General features: G+C 44.0%; 1 long non-coding RNA gene and 1 pseudogene across 1 annotated transcript in view; one reads left to right on the top strand and one right to left on the bottom strand.

The window, feature by feature from the left end:
* LOC116694262 (uncharacterized) overlaps positions 1–157 on the top strand; it is a 10,180-nt gene extending 10,023 nt beyond the window's left edge. The window contains exon 3 of the long non-coding RNA XR_004333095.1: positions 147–157. This is a non-coding gene — a long non-coding RNA (uncharacterized LOC116694262). The remainder of the gene's footprint in view (positions 1–146) is intronic.
* Positions 158–8,527: 8,370 nt separating this feature from the next.
* On the bottom strand, positions 8,528–14,220 carry LOC116693985 (3-oxoacyl-[acyl-carrier-protein] synthase, mitochondrial-like; annotated as a pseudogene).
* Between the last annotated feature and the right edge of the window lie 7,890 nt (positions 14,221–22,110).

Below are 22,110 nucleotides of genomic sequence, written 5' to 3' on the forward strand. Positions count from 1 at the left end.
ATGGTTGTAGGGCCTTAAAGATAAATAAATAAATAAAACAGAACAGGAATCTTCCAGATATGTATTGATATCCCAGACAGATACTTAATGACTAAGCCATTTTCCTTTGTTTCCTTACAGTTGACAAAATACATGCATTTTTTCAGAGAAAGTCAAGACACTTTTGCTCTCATGACATTTACTTATGCCAATAATAACATAATAATGTCATATTTATTGATATTACACCCACAGCAATGCTACACAAGCAAATGTGTTGTGGTTTGGGGGTTTTGTTTGAGTTCGCTTTGTCTTTGGCCTCCTTGTTTTGTTCTGTTTTCTCCTTGGTCTTGTGTTTTTTGATTCTGTTGTGTGCCTTGTGTGTCTGTTTGTTCTTTCTCGTTTATTGTGGTAGTATGTTTCCTGTTTTGTTAGTCTGTCTAGCTTACGTTGCTTGTCTGATGTCCAGCCCCGCCCTGATGTGCTTCACTGACGCTCTACCTGTTCCCCATGACATAGTACTCTTGTATTTAACCCCTGTGTTTTCTTTGTCCTTTGTCAGATCCATCTGCCTGTCCAGCTGTCCTGTTGTGAGTTTGTTTGCTGCGCCTGTCCCCTGTAAGTTGTTTGTTTATGTCGCCCGTGCTCCATGTGTGTTTGTCCTGCCAGCCACCGCCTACCTGCCTGTTCCCCGGCTTTCCTTTGGTGTTTTCCCCCGTGAGTCCCCTACCAGTCCCCGATGTGCTTCCCTCCCCGTTTTGGACTCCTGCCTCTCCAGTGTTGGGTGTGAATTTATGTTTGGACTTCGCCTTTTGCATGTTTCTTTTGACCTGTTGGAATAAAACCCCTTTTTGTTCGGACTATTCCTGCCTCCACGTCTCTGCGTTTGGGTCCTCCTCCTGTCCCGTCCACAAATGCGTGTCAAAAATGTGCTCCTCTTGGCCTTCATACAGCCTATACCTTTTTGTACCCTCTGCCTTCGATTACAAGAGGGTGCCGTTGTCCTCCCATATATGGCATACTGGGGCCTTTATTTCCGAAACAACAAGAGGAGAGACGGAGCGCGAGCTAGCGGCAGAAATGAGCCAAAACGCGATGAATTATGACATAAAGTGGATCAATCTTGGATGTACAGTGTGGATTTAAAGCCCAACGACCCCAAAGAGGCTGGAAGTTCCAGGCTCAGTAGAAACACACCTGTAGAGGCTAGAAAGACCCGGAGAGACCTCCGTAACCGCTAACTCGTTACCTTTCGACGCAACCAGCGGTAAGTCCGCTAGCTTGTATGGTTTATAAATGATAACCCTCTGGCCCGAGACACTCGCCCACGAGTAAAAAAGTACCCTCTGATTCATAGTTTAATAACTTTTGAACCATACAAGCAATTTACTCACTTTGGTTTTGTTTGAATCCTGACATTTTCGGCTTTACGGAGTTCTTTTCCGGTCTTTCTAGCCTCTACAGGGGATTTTCTATCCAGCCTGGAACTTCAGCCTCTTCGGGCTTTAAATCCATACTTTATATCCAAGATTGATCCACTTTTATCCATAATTCATCGCGTTTTGGCTCATTTTCTGCCGCTTATCGCTCTTCCGTCTCTCTCTCTGTCTGTCCTGTGTATTTTTCAAGAAGTACATGCCCTATATGGAGATAAAAGCACCCCTCTTGTATGGAAGGCCAGAGGGACAAAAATGCCCATAGACTCTTGGAGGCAAAATAATGCAATATTAGACACATATTTGTCTTGTATAGCATTGCGTGGGTGTAATATCAATAAATATGACATATTAGTATATTGGCATAAGTAAATGTCATGAGCAAAAGTCCTGACTTTCTCTGAAAATGCATGTATTTTGTCAACTGTATAAGTTATAATGATCATTTCTTCACAGTGTGACTCCCAAGACATATGAAAGTGTTTTGAAAGGAAAATGGCTTAGGAGGTTTTACTTATTGTCTGTGATATCAATATATATCTGGAAGATTCATTTTATTTTAATTTATTTATTCATCTTTAGGCCCTACAACCATTTTTAACATGCAAGTGACCTCACTGCAACCCAAATATTCCATAACCCAGTTTGTCCTAAAGAAAATGATGTTCTATCTTGACTGTACACAACAGGGTTGATGTTTTACGTTATTATAAAAATAAATCCAGACGGAAATTAAACTGTAAAATGGCCTCAGGGCCCAGAGCGTTAAACATGAATCAGAGTGCTGTTTTTACGCGTGGGCGAGTGTCTCGTCTCAGAGGGTTTTAATAACATTTATCAAACTATTAAGCAACTGCACATTTTGTATTCCCATTCTGTATATATCAAACATTTGTTCTTATATTTATTCCTATTTTATTATTTCTTGTAATAAATGTATGTATTGTATCATGTAGCCTATTATTTACATTAATTATTTCTGTGCGGTGTGACTGACTTTTGCTGCTGTAACACCCTCATTTCCCATTTTTTTTGGATCAATCTCTATCTATCTATCTAGATAACCCATGACTTAAGTTGTAATAGCTGCTGACCTGAGAAAGTGAGCACTGGGGGGCCGGTGCCACCCCGTGCCCCCTCTAGACCCGCCCCTGCTCTGACTGGCCCCGTTCTTCTTTGACTGCACTACATGCTAAAAGTTAAACTACCCCTTGCTTTAGCGTGGCTGCATACCCCACGCACTTCACCTCCGAATCAAATGCCCCCAGCTTTCCATAGACATTGCATGGCTGCTACTTGGTGTGTCTTCGGCTAAGGTGCCCCGTGGAGTTTGCTAAGCTAACTGCCTCCGGGCTCCATAACATACACACATTGTATTGACCTTCTTATTGAACTCAGAAGGAAAGCAAATACTTGATTTTCTAAAATGTCAACTATTCCTTCAACACTCCAACAACACAGTCCCAGGCAGTATGGGGTTCATTTTCATCCACTTCTGGTAGTAGTAAAAGTCTGTTGAACCACTGGTGAGGCTGTACTTATCTTTATCAATGACCGCCCACTTATGGTATAGAAAACCAGTTTCCTCTCCTCTTGGTGAATATTGTTGTCATGGGGAAATTTAACACACATGTATTCTCAACCATCACTACAGAGGCTCCTAATGGCCTCTCAATGTCCCTTTATAGACATTGGATATGCTCCCCCAGGATGCCAGGCAAGAACAGTGTGTTTTTTCGCCCATATACCAGAAGATTAATTGTCGCTCAAACTTTGAGGACAGCTAGCAGTTTGGAAAAAAAATATCCTTTCCCCTAGGGACTATTTACCCTATTTCATTTCAACCCTGATAATAGGCACTTTGTCCCAGTGAAACTCCCTTACTCATAGCCTGCTGCTCTGGGGGTCCCTGTGTGATTTCCTTGCAACAATAAGAAAGGCCAAACCAAACCAGGCTGAATTCAAAGGAGAAACAATACCAGTTGGTCCCATGCTAGCTCTCCCTCCAGCTTTGACATTTTCAGATTGCTGTAAGTCAGGTAAGGATCCCTCAAGGAAGACCTCAGTCAGCGGGTCGATTGGATGGGCTCATGTGTCTACCGAATGCCTAAGACATCGGGTTCGGCAACCGCGTCGCTGGGCGGTGCATTCTGGGACGTAAGCAAGAAGACGCAGTAATGTGAGACCCCAGTTAAGAGAGAGAAGAAGGAAACGGATCTTACAGTGACACAAAAATAGTTGAGAAGTTGATTAAAGAAGAAAATGTCCTATACAGAGACAAACCTCGTACCGGGAACATTTGTGCATATTTAGTCTGTGGTGGGAGTGCTTATACGAGGCTCGTTTCCTGTTTAAATCTATGGAAGACCACGTTCAGGTCACAAATGGCTGGTCCAGGACTTGGAAGCCCACAAATCATATGTCGTTTGCACAAAGGTGTGTATCATCTTGCTTATCTACTTACCGGTATAGTGAAATACACATTTTTACACAATATTTAATCAGAATATATACAGTACATATACAGTATGGTGGTGTCAAAACTCAAATGCAGCAGCCTGAATCTGGGCCCGCGTATCCCTTAGGTTCATATAAATGCTGCCCCCCCCCCACCGCCCCCTGTTGTTCACCAAACCAACAAGATGGAAACTGTTTTCAAATTGCGACTACGAAATTCCTACAGAAGCAGAGTTTTCATATTCATTTTTCTTTTTCGCTTTTATGCTTCTTTTAGCCTTTTTGTTGCTTTTGACATTCTGTATCTTCTGGTTCTCCAACAGAAGCAGAGAGCTTTGACATTCCAACTGTGGAACAGGATGCTGGATTCTGCTTTTAAAAACAAAATCATCATTTTTTAAGAGACTTTTTGCTGAACTGTAAGTGGAAGACTTATGAACATGCAGTAATACAGTAAATTTTTTTACTTTTTCTAACTAAAACGGCCAATAATCTACACATCTGGCCCCGATGTGATTTTCTTTTTCCAGGTGATGTAAACTGTACTGGACATTAACGTGACTTGCTGTGGGCCACGCCCACCTGCTGGACAGAAGAGAATGTCTCAGAGTGACTGTTGAGCCCACTCAGTATTCTTCATTCATCCACTCGTTAAATGTCGTTTTCATCCCAGATTTTCAGAACAATTGAACACAGGTATGGGACCGGCCTCACGTGTAAGTAGTGGTGGAAGTATATTTACAAAGTACAGTACCTAACTATTTTGAGGGTCTTTTGATGTACTTTATACTTTTACTCCACTGCATTTCACAGGGAAATACTGTACTTGTTACTCCCCTACGTTTAATTGGTACCCATATACCATTTAGTACCCACATGGGGACCATTCTGGCTTGTAAAGTATTTGCTTTTTGATGGGGACCCGCTAAAATTCCCTGTGAGGGTCCCCGGCCCCACCTTGGGACCACTGCTCTATGGCACCTCAATAGTGGTAATGTGTATGCGTTGGTTACTTTCCACACCCAGATGTATCCTTCCTTCACAACCCAGCTATATATTAAGATTATATAATATTAGTTTGGGTGTACTCACAATTTCCGCCCTTTAATGTTCTATGGTGTTTTAGCCCCCAACGTCGCCTTCCAGGCAGCTAACTCTAACCTTAACCCTAAACATAACCATTGCTGCGTTGCTGGGGTAAAAAAACACCAAACACCCCTTAAACCCAGGGAGGGGTGCATTTGTGGCAGTAGCTTAGTCCTAGGGGTCGCTGTTCAAATCCCCGTACAGACCGAAGTACAGAATGGGACTGGTAGCTGGAGAGATGCCACTTTACCTCCTGGGCGCTGCAGAGGAACTCTTGAGCAAGGCACTAAACCTCCTCCCAACGCTCGGATGCCGGTCATGTAGTTGCAGCCCCCCCCCCCCCCCCCCACTCTAACTCTCTCTATTTGTGCATGCATAGGACTTGAGAGGTATTTCGCCTGTGTGGATTGTGTTCTAACAGAGAGAAGAAAAATGTAATTTCCCCATATCAATAAAAGATAATTAGTATTACTACAGGAGTATAGGGCTGCTCTTCCACAGTGAGACCATAACACAGTTAATAGGTGCATTTTGCAGGAGGGTGCACAGGATATTTCCTCCCCCAACCTTTAGAGAGCTAGATTTATCCCCCTCAAAATATAAAATACTCCGCTCAAAACAAACAGTGGCTTGAGAAATTTTACACCCCCATCCTAAAGTTGATTAAAAAGAGGAATGATACCCGTTTTGGAAATTGATCCTAACGATTAAAAGTCTGCACTCAGCTTCAAACAACAATGTTAAAACAACAGACAAAGCCAGAAATCTTGGTGTAGTCATGGACTCAGACCTGAACTTTAACAGCCATTAGACAATTACAAAGTCAGCTACTATCACCTAAAGAACATATCAAGGGTTAAAGGACTCATGTGTCAACAGACTTGAAAAACGGTCCATGCTTTCATCTTCAGTAGACTTGACTACTGTAACGGGGTCTTTACAGGTCTCCTAAAAATCATCAGACAGCTGCAGCTGATCAGAACGCGGCTGCTCGATTCCTCACTAAGACCAAGAGACTGGAATCACATCACTCTCCAGTCCTCACTAAGACCAAGAGACTGGATCACATCACTCCAGTCCTCACTAAGACCAAGAGACTGGATCACATCACTCCAGTCCTCACTAAGACCAAGAGACTGGATCACATCACTCCAGTCCTCACTAAGACCAAGAGACTGGATCACATCACTCCAGTCCTCACTAAGACCAAGAGACTGGATCACATCACTCCAGTCCTCACTAAGACCAAGAGACTGGATCACATCACTCCAGTCCTCACTAAGACCAAGAACTGGATCACATCACTCAGTCCTCCTAAACCAAGAGACTGGATCACATCACTCCAGTCCTCACTAAGACCAAGAGACTGGATCACATCACTCCAGTCCTCACTAAACCAAGAGACTGGTCAATCACTCCAGTCCTCACTAAGACCAGAGACTGGATCACATCACTCCATCTCACTAAGACCAAGAGACTGGATCACATCACTCCGTCCTCACTAGACCAAGAGACTGGATCACATCACTCCAGTCCTCACTAAGACCAAGAGACTGGATCACATCACTCCAGATCCTCACTAAGCACCAGAGACTGGATCACATCACTCCAGTCCTCACTAAGACCAAGAGACTGAATCACATCACTCCAGTCCTCACTAAGACAAGAGACGGATCACATCACTCCAGTCCTCACTAACAAAGACCAAGAGACTGGATCACATCACTCCAGTTCCTCACTAAGACCAAGAGACTGGATCACATCACCTCCAGTCTCACTAAGACCAAGCTGGATCCACACTCAGTCGTCACTAAGACCAAGAGTGGAACACATCACATCCAGTCCTCACTAAACCAAGAGACTGGATCACATCACTCCAGCCTCACAAGACCAAGAAGACTGGATCACATCACTCCAGTCGTCACTAAGACAGAGACTGGATCACATCACTCCAGTCCCTAAGACCAGAGAGCTGGATCACATCATCCAGTCCTCACTAAGACCAAGAGACTGGATCACATCACTCCAGTCCTCACTAAGACCAAGAGACTGGATCACAATCCCTCCAGTCCTCACTAAGACCAAGAGACTGGATCCATCACTCAGTCCTCACTAAGACCAAGAACTGATCACATCTCCAGTCGTCCAGAGCCAAGAGACTGGAACTCACTCCAGTCGTCACTAAGACCAAGAGACTGGCTCACTCACTCCAGTCCTCACAAGACCAAGAGACTGGATCACATCACTCCATCCTCACAGACCAAGAGACTGGATCACATCACTCCGTCCTCACTAAGACCAAGACTGATCACATCACTCCAGTTCTGAAGTCTTCACTGGCTTCCGTGTGCTCAAAGAATTGATTTCAAAGTACTCTTGCTAGTTTTAAATCCCTTAACGGTTTAGGACCAAATTATATTTCCGATCTGCTACTACACTATGACCCCCCCAGACCTCTCAGGTCTCTGGACAGGTCTACTTTCTGTCCCAGAGTCAGAACTAAACAAGGGTGAGCAGCTTTCAGTTTCTAGGCTCCTCATATCTGGAATAAACTCTTGAAACACTGCAGATCCGCTGCTACTCTCAGTTCTTTAAATCAAGGCTGAAGACCTTTCTTTTTGATGCTGCCTTCTTTAAATTACTAATACTAAATGCTACTATCCTATGCTTTTTACGTAACTCCAACCTGCCTATGGACTGCAGATGGAAATTAGCCCTTGGGCTACAATCTGGCCATTTACGTACTGTTGTGCAGGTTCATCAATGTGCATTGTCCTGAATTAAATAAATAAATAAATAATAAAAATAAATAATACTCTTTAATACTTTCTTTAAATTTCTTATGCTGCACTGTAAACTTTTATTCTTGTTTTATGTTTCTATTTGTTTTTAACTGTCATTCAGTGTTTTATTATTTTTTAATGCTTATGATTTTTAAACTGTTAGTACCTGTGTTTTATCTGTTTAACTGATTTTGTGTAAAGCACTTTGAATCGCCCTGTTGCTGAATGTGCTCTACAGATAAAGCTGCCTTGCCTTGCTAATGCCTTTAATAAAAAAAGATTTAGGAAATTCCAACCTTTACGACACCAATGTTCTTTGTGAATGAATAATGTATTGTAAATAAATAATCTTCTTCCTTAAAATACAGAGGCTAATTATACACCCCCCCCCCCCATGTTAATAAGGGGCATAAGTCTCCCCCTTATGTTAAATGCCTATAAAAAGAGTTTAGTTCTTTTCATATTCTTTTTTTAAGATGATTTTTTGGGCATTTTCGGCCTTTATTTTTGACAGGACAGATGAAGACAAAGGGGAGAGAGGGGGGGGGGGGCATGCAGCAAAAGGCTGCATCGGAATCAAACCCACTGCATAGAGGAGTAAACCTCTATATATTGGCGCTTGCCCTACCAGTGAGCTACCTGGGCGCCATATTTGCAGTTCTAAAGCCTTCTTTTGAAATTGTCCCTTAACATTCAGTCAGTGGAATCTGTCCTACCAGAGGTGAAGAATACAAACTGGATAAGATCTGATCTTGTTATCTAAAGTCAAGAACGAGTCCCAGTGTGTCACAACGCTGGTGACCACAAGCGAGGCGTGGTGCCGCCAAATCCAAACGAGTTGTGTGAGGCGACCCGTGGGCCCCAGCGTGCCACGGCTGCGCTGTGCAGGAACGTAATTCAGGCTGAACTCTGGCTCGTGGCGTTCCAGGTTGAGCGTCTGGGCAGGACCCCCGTGGTAGCATGCCAGAGCGGTGAAGGCCGCCTCGAGGGCCCCGGCGCCCCCAGCAAATGCCCGTGGCTCCCTTGTGGGAGACAGCCAGGGTTCAAGACTTTGCTGGAAGAGCCTCTTGATGGGGCGTTTTCCCGCCGCATCACCCAGAGGCGTGGACGTGCGTGATCGTTGACGTACGTCACATCTGCCGGGGAACGCCTGCCTCCGAGGGCCGCGGACCATGCATCTTAAAAGACAGGGTCACAGTTACTCACGTGGACTCTACTGTGCCCCCCCTGCAGCAGTGAACCCACTGTACTGTACAGTAACAACGTAGGGGTGGGGGGAACACAACAATGGCATTTATAGTGAGTTTTGTGTCCGACATCTTTTTCAATTGATTGTTTCTCCCCACAATTGATATTTTTTAATCTATTGGGTTTTTTTTTAAACCAATAATTGACCTAAATAATTTTTGTCTTTATAGGCTCATGCTGACGGCGACTACATCATATCTGTGAAGATCCATGTTATGTTCTCTTCTTTACAACACAATAAAGGTCACTGACTGACGCATGTGATGTCATTCTCTTAGAATCATTTATTAGAAATGTCTCCTGATAATTGTCTCTATTCAATTGTGTTTTTTTTGTTAAGGAAATCACAATGCTCAATACTATTATTCCCAATTTATACATTCTTTCTTTGGTGTTTTTTATTTTTACTTTGTAATATTTGTTCTTGTATTCTGTCCTTTAATTATTTCTTGTATATTCTATGTGTGTGATATTTAGCTTGCTGAACTGAAATTGCTGACATCATTGAAATCTCCTATTGAATCGCAATGAATGAAAATGGCAGTACAAATGGAAGGGCACCCATGTATCGTGCAATAATCAATCGTGACAGAAGCACATGGTCCCAGCCATACTGTACCTCTACAGTAATCTAACCCACATGTGTGGGGTTGTTGGGGGATACTAAAGCAGAGTTAGACCAGCAGAACCAGGTTTTATTGTCACAGCCAAGCTTGCGTTTTGCAGTTGGAAGATCCCACGTAGACCAGATAGTAAACGGCTTAAAACTCGTGATGGAGACTTAGAAGACTGGAGACTTCGCTTCTTTCTTAATACCCAAAAAACTAGCTACATCTGCTTTGTGAGATAGATTGAGGTGCACTAGAGAGGCTTTGGGTACGAGTTACAGATATATAGGAAATTGGGTGCTGTTCTTTGTGTGACTAATAATTTTATTTTTTTGATTTTCTACTCTTTATTGATGCCCTATGGGTGAATTACTACTTGACTCTGTTGTATAACACACAGCGAGGCCTGAAATACAAACAGGTCCCATCCAGGCACTAATGAAAGATGTCAGAGTGGGGACCATGCCATGAGCGGCTGGTGGGGGTCCGTGCCTTGCTGAAGAGCACCTTGGCAGTGCCCAGGAGGTGAAACTGGCATCTCTCCACTACCAGTCCACCACCAGACTTTGGTCCGACACGGCTCTTGAACCGCAACCCTCCCTGTTCTCACCAAACTCCATACGGACCGAGCTAACAGCCATCCAATTTTATCTAGCCGTATAGTGTTTCTTCTTTCTCTCTCCCCCTTTTTGAAATGTTACCATGTCCATAAAATCACATTTGTACCTGTATTTATGTGTCATTGCTAAATGACAAAACTTAACTGACAAAGAAAAGCAAGTACTGGAGAAAGTGCAACACAATAAACCAATATTGTGTGGCAGAGATGTGTGTTTTTGTTCGGAAACTACTCGCCTTCATAAGGACAGTAGTTTTTGTGGCCATTATATACAGTACATTATTTGAAAAAAGTAAATGGAAGCAGGAAATATTGTCCCTAAACTGAACTGAAACCTAAACTGATCACCTGAACGCTCCATCCTCATCAGCGGTGGGTGCGGTGATGTGGCTGGCATCCCCTGAGAGTCCATAACCCAGGATCTCAGCGTAGATCCTGGCTCCTCTCCTCCACGGCGTGGTCAGCTCCTCCCAAGAGCACCGCTGCTCCTTCGCCCATGCACGAAGCCCTCTCTCTCCCGGGTGGAAGGGTCTGGATGCCTGCGTGGGGTTGTCGTCCATTTGTGTGGCGGGCGCGCGCCCTGGCAAGCCCGCCATCGACAGAGCCCCCACCGGACTCCGTTCCCCCTGCAACCATGCAACTGCATCCCCGTGGAATAAACCTGGCTGCCATCGCCTATGGCGTGTGCGCCTGTGGTGCATGCTGTGGGATACCGCATGTTGGGACCCTTCGCTTGTGTTTGATGCTGATGTGGCCATGCAGCCATGTTGACAAGGATGCGAGGCACAAAGAAGGGACTGACTTTTTTGTAGCCTTTTTCCTCGAAGGCAGTGGCGGTGCGAGAGATTTCATCCAGTGACACCATGCCCAGTGCCACCACCACCCCCGTGTTGAGCTGTTCCTCTGGGTTTTGGGGTACCACCTGAGGTCCTCCAGAGCCAGCTGGCAGCTCCGAGGCCATTACTAGTGGCAGGGGACATGCTGTTGATCTCCCCAGGGTAGTGCAAAGCCTCTCCTCCCTAAACTGCCCCGGGTTGTCCTCCTCTGGGCACCAGTGCTGCCACTTTACAGGGGACGAGCTGTACTCCTCTGAGCGAAGAGCAAACAATCCCACTCTGTCCTTTAATCAGGTTGTCCCAGGGTAGTGCAGGTCCCCGTCCCCAGAGGACACATCCAGCCCTATGCCAGTATAACAACCCTCCTTTTGGGATTTCCAGAGCTGTGGTGCCTGGAGTCTTGGTTTGGACAAACACAGACCGTCTTTTGAAGAAATGTCCTTATGTTTTGTGGTCTCAGCTGGAGTTTAGTGCCACACGTGATAGTGATAGAGCAGACATGCTGTTCTCTGTCAACTTTGACCTGCTGACTGTAGCTCGTAGCTTTGGTGAATCCCCTCTTAATATCAAGGAATAAATGTAATAAAACCAAGATTGAAATGTCCCCGATACAACGAAGTTTTGTAACTCACCTCCGCCGAGCATACTTTGAAGTTATCTGTCCATTTTTGCATTTTAAAAACGAGAAAACTGGTACATCCTTGAAACCTGGACAGATGCTAGATGGGATCCGCAAGACGTGTCAACGTCAAGGACGTGCCTCGTTGCCCCCGCTCATTCGGCCTCGGATTGGCTTAACCGGGTGTTCTTACACCTGTCCTTAACCATCCCCACTCCCCAGGCCTAACCATCGATCCTTCTAGCAGATGCCGATTGAGGATTTCCCACTCTTGCTATTCTTAGTAGCATGTTTGAACGCCAAATTTTGCTTAACATGTGACTAAATAAAAAAATGAAATTCACCGAACTGAGCAAGAAACATCTAAACCGTGTGCCTTATAAAACAATCGTGGTAAAATACACTTATAATTATTTATATATATATTTTTAAGCTTCAAACACATTTTCAGGCGTTGAAAGGTCAGCTAAACCCAGGACCCGTAAGCATGTACCCTCTCTGAATCCCAATACCGTGCCTATGTACCGACAACACCATTGCATTAAAGCTAGCTGACATACTCAGACGCAGAACTGTGGTAAACCTTTTGGTTTTTCAAGAAAAAACCGGTATGGTGCTTGTCACCAGCTGTGACAACATGGTGTGAAAATCCAAATGAGTCTTTCTAGACGTTGCGAAGTTGTTACTTACATAACGCAGATAACAATTTTAAGGTAGCCCTGCACTTAACGACAAAGTGCAAACGGTTAATGATCTTCATGAGCAGGCTAGTGTGCTAACCGCTAGCATGGCTGTATGCTAGCCCCGTACATACAATCCTCACTTACTTAGCTACTAAGTATCGTCAATAGGGTGGGTTTTTATCATAGTATTGACTATCCAGGAAGCTGTTTTGTGTTTAATTTGTGCTCTTTTCACATGCTACCACTCCCAACTTTTTGTCTCTGTAGCATTCACTGGGGAGTGGACAAAAGTTAACTGTCATTTTTCTTTGAGTAGAGTTAAGCCATGAAATACGTACTTTTTGTACAATGGTAAGTAATGCATCCTGCCACATGACCAATAACGACAACCCTAAATCTAATCTAATGCACCAATTTTATTATGATGGCTGTTATTTTTTTTTCATTTTGACAGAAAACAACCCATTGTTTGGCATTTGTCTGCTCGGCCCCAGAGGAACTGAGTCGTGAAAGCCTGGAGACACTCTACTCCCATACTATGCTGTCACCCCCACCCGTTCCCATGGGAAAAGTACAGTCTACGCATAGGCAATCCTACTTCTCCACCCAGCTGGGCCCATCCAAGGTGCTGTGGCCATGCCTTTTTGAGATGGATTGAGAGGTAAGGAAGAAGCAACTGTCAGGGTGGCTACTGTAAATCACTAAAGAGCCCTTGTTGACTGTTTTTTTTGCTGATCCCTATCGCCAATAAGACATAATGCCTTCCAGGTCTGAGCTGGCCAAGAGACTGATCCTTTTCTAAATCTCCTAAAACCGTCATCTTCAGTATGGCGTGAGTCTCCTAATAGATCACCAGCCACTGAGAGAGGGGTCTGTGAGGGTGACAGGCGGCGGTGCCGGTTGACCAGCAACCCCGGTAGACCAACGCCGGCTGTCACGGCGTACTTGGAGCTCTGAAGCTCTATCACACCGTCCCCAAATTTGCAGTTGTCCATCAGTTTTCATAAAACTGCCCATAATTGAGGCTCTACATAGCTGTTTTCCCTCCCCCTGCATAAAGGTCTCGAAGTGAATTGAGTTGATGAAATAGCAATGAATATATTGTAAAAGGTTTACAGTTGTTCCACTGGCAATCCCCTTCCGTGTTTGTGACTGTGTGCGGCGCTTTGCTTGTGGGATACTGTAGTGAATAGACTGTCCCGAGCATACTGGAGTTTTTTCTGTATCAGTTCCGACATCAGGTATTTTTGGCCTACTGCAGATGTTGGTTTGTTTGCGACTGCCTACCAACATGCTACATTCAGGACAATCAGTACCACTGCTATATAGTATGGTGGTTGTTGAAATGGCCGAGTGTTTTAGTCAATAATCTGTCAGCAATGGGCAGTATTAAAACATATATATCTTTAAAAACTAGACGCCAGTAAACCTAGTCCTAGGAGACCCCAAGATACAGCACATGATTGCGAAAAGAGTTAATGGCTCTTTAAAGCCAGTTTTTTGTGGTGTACCCTTGCTTCATTGCTATCAGTCTGCTTAGTTATCCATTCGTTGCCTAAGTTAGTAAGTATGGAATAGATGTAAATAATACACATCACCTTTGTCTCAGCTGGACCCTCTCGCTTCTCCAAGTTCTGCATCATGGAGCAGCTGAAGCTCGGCAGGAATCCATAGCGCCGAGAGGATCAGAGCTCTTGGAGACAGCCTGTCCACCGACCTGCTCAGGGCGCCTCGTCTCAGCCTCAGCTCGAATCCTCACTCCTCTCCTCATCCTACTCGCCTCCGCCTCTGCCTCCACCTCAGCCTCAGTGAGCTCTGCTGCTGCATCCAGTCAGCCATTTTCACCACCTCCATACAACCTTTCATCCTTGGTAAAGTTAAATAGTTTATTTTTCCTCTTGGGGGAAATACAGTATTTTCACTTGTTGGTTTTTGAACACAACTACATTGCCAGACAGTTCCCCAGAACGGCTGTTTTTTTGGTCCCTGCTTCAAGAGTTCCTCTGCACGTGTCCAGGAGGGGACCTGGCACAGCCTGAAAGCTACAGCCACACATCACGTACTAGTTCATACTGGGACCAACCCAGTCCCTACGACTCAGCTACCCTCACAAAGGCCGCCCATCCCTGGGTAAAGGACAGAATTTTGGTATTGACATATGTTTTAGAGGAGATGTTATATTTATTAGCAAAGTTTATATTCCCCCTCTTTTTTTTTACTAAGACAATTATATGAAATGTAACAATGTACAGCCGTATAATGGTCATCTATCATTTCTACATTTGTGTTGAAGCCCTGATTTGGTCCTACTAACATAACATACTCCGTGCTTTGTGTCTGTGCGGGACTTGAACCGCAACACGCTCAGGTTCCAACCCAACTCCCCCACCCCTACCTATTCTTTGAGTCCTACGGCCGAACTGTAGAAACGGTAGGACCAGTATGACCATGTGCTCCAGGCTCCACTCCTCTGTGTACTGATATCATCCTGGTTACCTCTTCCAGTGGCGTAATACACCGTTTCATTTAAGCACTCAATGGACACTGGTTGAAATCTTCGGTTTTTATATGGTTTGCTAGATTTTGGAAAACGGTCCTTCCCTGTCAATGTGCTCATTGTTGGCTATAGCTAAACACATTGGGACTTATGGTTATATCCATCCTCATTCGTAATAATCTTATTATTTAAGATTCGAGAAGGATTTGCAGTTTTTTCTTTCTAGTTAACGACGGGAGCAAAGAAAACTGACATTTAGGATGTGTCATAGCTTTTTAAAAAGGAACAAACATCCCACCCGTTCGCCATTATACCCCACCCCTTATACATAGGTCCCTGTACTCTCTGATGACATCTGCTCATCCTCATTCATTCTGATACATTGTCATCCTCCTCTCTACTTTTCATTATTGGGTTCGTGTGTATCTGCTGTGTTTCTTGTCCTTTCTACCATGGGCAAGTATGAGCTTTTTTTGTGACCCCTCCAGTCAACTCCCAGCACGTGTGCTGTATGAAAACCCTGAGCGCAGCGGCAAAGCTCCGGAGCCACATCCCTCACCAAAAGCTGGTCCTCGCTGCTGAACTCAAGCTGAAGGAGGCCAAGGCGAACCAGTGAGTCCCCCACTCATTCAAAAAATCCCACAATGGGGAAATTCCAAATTTTGTGTATTCAGATCAAACTGTAATGCAAAAGAACAAATGCACTGTTTCCTCTAACATGAGCCAAGCGACAACGGACTTCCTTTCCTTTCCTTTCTGTAGAATGTAACTGTGGATATAGACACATTCCTGGGTGCTGAGTTGCCATATTGGTTCAAACAGACTTTTTCTCCTGGGTGGACTGTCTTGCCCTGCGCAGCTGGCAAAGTCCCGACCCAGAACGCCAGCTCCCTCAGTCCCAGTCACGGAGACGTCCCTGGGGGAGCACAGCGAGTGGAGAACCCTACTGGTCCAGCTTGCCTCTCTCCACCAGAGTTCCCCACGTGTGTGTGTGGTGTGTGTGTTTGTTTGTGTTTTGATTTATAATATCATATGTAGCATAGTTTCCCATGTATCATCTTTTGTCTTATTTGGTTAATATTTAAAGAGCTGTTTCTCGTCTAATTATCTGTTAATGTTATTTTATGACGAGATTATTATAGAGATGCACCGAATCCAGTTTTTGGGGTGGTCCAAATAAGCAATCCTCCTCCCCCCACCTCAGTCCGTCACACAGTAACCGCAGCTCTAAAATAGTCAAATGTAACAACCTATGTTGAATTCACATCGTTAGAACAGCACAATGCTAGCAGCCAGATCAGTGACAGTTTTTTGTTTGGCAAATTTCTCTAAGCCGTGTATGGCAAAGGCATGCTGGTGTGGAATAGATAAGCTACACGTTACTTAACGAGTAGCAGCTGGCTGTTGGGTCCGCATTTGGCCCCCACTGTAAGGAGACGAATGAAGGTCTGATCAGCCCGGAGAAACTGCCTTGGTTACACCAGTCCTTTACGGGACTTGTCCTTCCTTTGCTGTAACTGCTTTGCTGCTGTCTGGAGAGTTCCTTCAGCACAACTTTATTCTGTTGGATGTTTCACCCAAATGGTTTTAACAGGGCAGTGTGTGTGTTGTTTAGGCCCTAACAACACCCTAAACTTTAGGTCCTTTGCACCACGAGACTACGGGCATGTAAAAGAGAACATGTAGCTCGACTTCTTTTGACCGAAATCCTGCCAACATCACTTTTCTTGCGTACTTTTCACTTTCTCACAGCTGCTGCTTTGACGCTCCCCCGTTAATCAAGAGCGGCGCGTTACTCGACCAGTTAGGTGTGCCGATGCAAGCGTGGGCTTCGTTCGCTGGGAAAACTTCTAAGGTGTCAGACAGAACCAACCTGTCAAAAAGCCCATATTGAAGCCGTAGTCCTGGTTTTTGGTGACCCCTATTTTATTACTTAACCTACCAGCCTTCACGTCCTTTGTCACCCCAGCACTCACAGTCAATTCTCAACCTGTGAGAACGCTGTTTTTGAGTGTTTTGTCATCAATGCAACACCCAGTTTCAATACCTAAAGAAGTCATCCCCATCAGTGTGCGTCGTCCAATCGCTCAGCTGCTTTAATTACCAAGATCTACAGGCCTGTGATTGCTGGTCTAACCGTTTCACGTCTTGAGACACCCAGGAAAAGCTCTATGTCACACCCAGAGGGCTATGTGGTATCAGCTCAAAAAGAAATTAATAGATGTGTTGTTTGTAAATGTGTAATGTCATTCGCTTTTGTGTTAAAATAATTTTACAAAATCTTTTTGTACAAAAATCATTTAGACTAGTACAATCAGAAGTCCGGTAATCTTATATATAGACCCGGTTTATTATTTTTTAAAGATACCCATCCCCTACTGTTAATACTGAATGAAGCATGTTAGGACACTGCCTTTTAACATTACAAGTCAGATTAATTGCAGATGCGAGGCAGTCGTTTGTCCCGCTGCTTGCCATTTCGTTTTACATCACTGACTTTTATCTTGCAGTACTGTTAAAGGTAGTGTGTTTTTTTTTTTACCTGCATTGGTGACTAATGTGACATCAATCTTTGAACTGTGTCCATTACTTGAGTCGAGAACGCTGTGACCGGCAGCCCCGACTGACACCTGTTCATCGCAGTTCAGCCTGCTAAAAGTTCAGTTTTGCAGCTGCTAAGACCTCAGATTATTATTCTAAGTGTCCTGACAACAATCTAGGAAAAGATCCCTTTTCAACTGTTTTTTTGTACGGTTCATCTCAATTTACCTAAATGACCAACTTCGGAGTATTGGAATGGTGTATATGACTTTTTTTGAAATAATGGTTGTCGTCTTGCTCCCCCCCCCCCTAGTGCCTGTCCGACTGTTGACAAATGACCTTCACATAGGCCGCACCCCCCCTATCAGGACCCCCTGGGCCAAGCTAAGAACCAGGTAGCCATTTCACACACTGTGCCTCTGTTCAGCCAGCAAAAAAGAAGAGGGAGGGGCTCAGACAACAAGTAAACATTAGTGCTCTGGGGGAGCTCTAATAGAAAACCGGTAGGCGGGTGCTCTAAAATGAAACCTGTAGTCGGCTCTCTACAATGAAACCTGTAGGCGGGTCTCACTAATGCAACCTGTAGGGGGCACTCTATAAGAGAAACCTGGGTAGGGGTGGCGCATTGGAGAAACCGTAGGGGGGCTCTAGTGAGAAACCTGTATGGGGGCTCTATGGAGAAACCAGTAGGGGGGCTCTTAGAGAACCTTGGGGAGAGCTCTATAGAGAAACCTGTATGATGGGCCTATGAGAGAAACCGTGTTTGGGGGGCTCTATAGAGAAACCTGTAGGAGGTCTCTATAGAGCAAACTGTAGGGTGGGCGCTCTTCGAGAAACCTGTGTGGGGTCTATAGAGAAACCTTAGGGGGGGCCGTAGGATAACGCTGTAGGGGGCGCATCTATAGAGAAACCTGTAGGGGGCGCTCTATAGAGAAACCTGTGGGAGAGCTCTATAGAGAACCGTAGGGTGCGCTCTTAGAGAAACCTGTAGTGGGCGCGCTATATAACGTAGAAGAGAACCAGTAGGGGGGGCTCTATATCGGACACCAGTATAGGGGGGGCTCTCTATAGAGAAACCACTGAGGAGGGCTCTATAGAGAACCTGTAGAGGGCTCTATAGGAATGTGACCATACAGAACTGTGGGGGGGCTTATAGAGAAACCTTATGGGGGGCTAATATAGGAGAAACCTGTAGGGGGGGTCATAGAGCCAGCAAAAAGAGAAAAAAAACTCGAAGAAAATTGCCTAAACTGCACCCATTTACACAAACAATTGAATTAGACGTTAATTTCACAACCAAACCACATTGGGATTGATTGAACGTGGGAACACATCAAACCAAGACGTTTCATTTCTTTCTCTCACTTTTGAATCAAGTGTGTTTTACAATATAATGTGATGTGTTAGTTAAATGGAGTCTGTGTGGGTTTAACAAATCAAAATGGTTAAGGTTGTTTCTTCAACAGGTCATAAGAATGTTAATGAATTGACTCACAAAACCGAGAATAATATGATTCTCGTATTGTTTTAATACAGGTACAAACAACCCTGAGTAACTTCTTAAACCAGGTGGGGCCTGCGGGAGTGGCTAACTGTTCCAAACTCTGTGCTGCCGGCCCTGTCCTGGAGGCCAGATACATCGGGACAGGCACATGTATTTCCTGCCACGGCCGATATGGCGTTCCATTTACCCCCCTCGGAACTCAGGACCCCCTCTTGGATGGCGTTCACAACCTGATGGGGAATGCGTCATATTTTCCTTGTTTTCCTTAGCTCTAGCTAGGCTGAGCCATTGCTATCAATGCCAGTTTATAACAACGTACGACGCTGTTTTTTTAATGCATACAACAACCATACAACATTCCACAATAGAATATGGACCAATTTAATGAGACCACAAATAACACAGAAGTGCCTTTCAACTGTATGGGTTTTCTACATTAAACAAGCTTCAACATGGCTGTTGGATGCATGGGGCGCCATGTTGGATTTGAGCTCGCCGTTACTGCAAGGCTCTGAGTGCCAATCTCGGACGTCCGAGGTCAGGGTCGTGTTCCACCTTTGACCTCGGAAATCCGACTGTCGCGTACAAATGGAGAGCACTATTACATTTTTACACTTACAACGCCTGTGTTTGACATTAAGAGAAAAGGTGTTGACGGTGCTAGGTTGCTCATTATGAAACATCGTAAAATCCCGATTATATTTTGGTTACTTTGAAATCATTATTTACACGATACCTCTTTTGGAAAGATGTTACATTCACTGAACTTCAAAACGGCTCATTGCGGGACTGTTCTGTGGCTGTAATGTTCGCACTCGCAAGCTCTGAATTTCAGGACAGATACAGTATTCAGATACAGTTTAGGGACCACTAAAGGTCTATATACAAGACGCCAGATACAGTATAGGCCCACTAGGTCTATATAAAGAGACTTCAGATACGTTTAGGGGACCACTAGCGTCTAATAAGAAGACCTCCAGATACGTTAGACCCAATTTTACGACTAGTATCCAGGGACCACAAGTGCGTATATAAAGAGACTTCAGATCAGGATTAGACCACTAAGGTCTATATAACAGAAGACTTCAATACAGTATATGGACCACTAGGTCTATATACGTAAGAACGATAGGGCCTAGTCTATATAGATTCAGTACTATAGGGGACCACTAAGACTTCCAGACACAGTATTTTCTTTCCTACCGTTAATCTGTTTTTGTGATTTCTTATATAACCAAAACTCATCATCACTACATTTTGATTAATTGCACACCCCCCTACGGGCACCTTATTACCAGACCAGTTATTTAAATCTACCGCAATCTCAACTGCAAAGTTCTACTTTGCTACTTGTATATTTTTATTTTTTCTAGCTGGACCTTTATAGACTGCAACCACCAATCATTTTCATTAACATTACCATTTGTGTGTATGAATTTCTGGATGATGGTAGAGTTGTTGGGTCTCTGAAATGGTGAGCAATGAGATCTTGTTCCCCAAAGCCCAAGATGACGTCCCTCGTCTTCTTTTGTCGCACACTCCAAGTAATTTAGTGTTGGCTGTCACAGAGGTAGAAGAAACTAGAACATATTCACATTTCAAAGCTGACATCAGAGAATTTTAGCTTTTTTCTTTAAAAAATGACCAAACTGATTAATCTATTTTCAGAAAAGTTGGTAATTTAATGAAATACTTATTAAACTAAATGATTAATCTGTTTGCAGCTCTTATTTAGGTTTAGAGTTAATTGATTAGTTGATGCCAGGAAATGAATCGGACTGATAACTGATGCTCATTTGAGCATTAAAAGAAAAGAAACCAACTTCGCGTTCTGGCATCAATCTGGAAAGTGGACATATGGTCGCTTCTGTTTCTAATGATCAAGACACACTTTCCCCCTCACTTGGTGTTATATTTATTTATCAGCATAGAGGTCCAGCAGAAGAGGTACAGAACAGAGCAGCACACCATGACAGACAGAAGCGTGACGTCGATTAGGTCGGACAACGTGACATATTTTTTAAGCGAGGAAATGTAATTGGGAAATCCACATCAGCTGAGCCCTCACGTGGTGTGCTGGCTTGGGCGACTATACTATGACTGAGTGAATAGCCAGCGCTGCGACTCTAACCTCTGCCATAACTTACTCTATGCTTCTTGTTTTGCACTTTAATTATTTCCGCTAAGTAGCCCTAATATTGTAAGTGAATGCAAGAGCTGGTGAAAATCGTATGGTTTCTGTGGTGATGTTTCAGACCACGTGGACAGAGTTTTACTTCGTGGCTCAGTTCGTCGCTCGCGCTGACTGTGCTTCCTGTGAGACGGCTGTGACTAAGCCTCTCGCTTGGACTGATGGTTGGCTGGGGGAAGAAACTGGCCTACGTTCTGCCTGCTCTGTTCTTCTAAGGGCTTTTAATGCCCAATGTCAGGCAAATGATTACATTACCTACTTCACTACCTACATACTACTACTACAACGGGCCTTTACTACCTTGCTACTAGGTCTGCTCAAGTAGTTGTTTGCACAATTAATACGCAATTGAAGTTGAAATCACAATGAGGACTAGGGCAATATCAATCACAGTGGGTCCGCAATAGTTGTTAATGGCAAAAATGTGCAAATTCCCACTGTTTGCCACGAGCCTGCCACAATATCACACTATAATCCTTTCAATTCTTATTTCTTTCAATGTAATAATTTCATGAAATGACTAATGACACCAAAACGATCACTCACTCCTCCAATATTGTAATCATATCACAATCTCAATATCATTCCAAAATATCACAATTTGATATTTTACTCATATCGTGAAGCCCAACTGTTATCAGTTCCGTTTTAGTTTTTTATAGTTTTGTGATTTCTGCGGTCCGTTCAAAAATTGAACCCAACAATGTTTATGGTCCGTCTCTTAGGGCTGCAGGATATCAGAACTAAAGTATGCACTGGGCACTAAATTTGTTGATATGGACATAACGAATCATTGTTTTGTGTTAAAAAAACAAAACCATACCAGAATATATTATTCGATATTAAAGAAGTGTTCTCAGTCCTTTGCCCTTTCGCTGCGCTTCAGAGATTCTGCTACAACTAAAAACTTGCTTGTTGATTTACAAACAGACAAAAGGAAAGAATTTGTGTGTTGCGTGTTTTTTTCGTTGTGCGCGTGCCTTTTGCAGGTGTGTTGACGTGACCATGGAGGTATTCCTGCAA

The sequence above is a fragment of the Etheostoma spectabile genome, chromosome 8, assembly GCF_008692095.1.
Source record: "Etheostoma spectabile isolate EspeVRDwgs_2016 chromosome 8, UIUC_Espe_1.0, whole genome shotgun sequence".
NCBI lineage: Eukaryota > Metazoa > Chordata > Actinopteri > Perciformes > Percidae > Etheostoma > Etheostoma spectabile.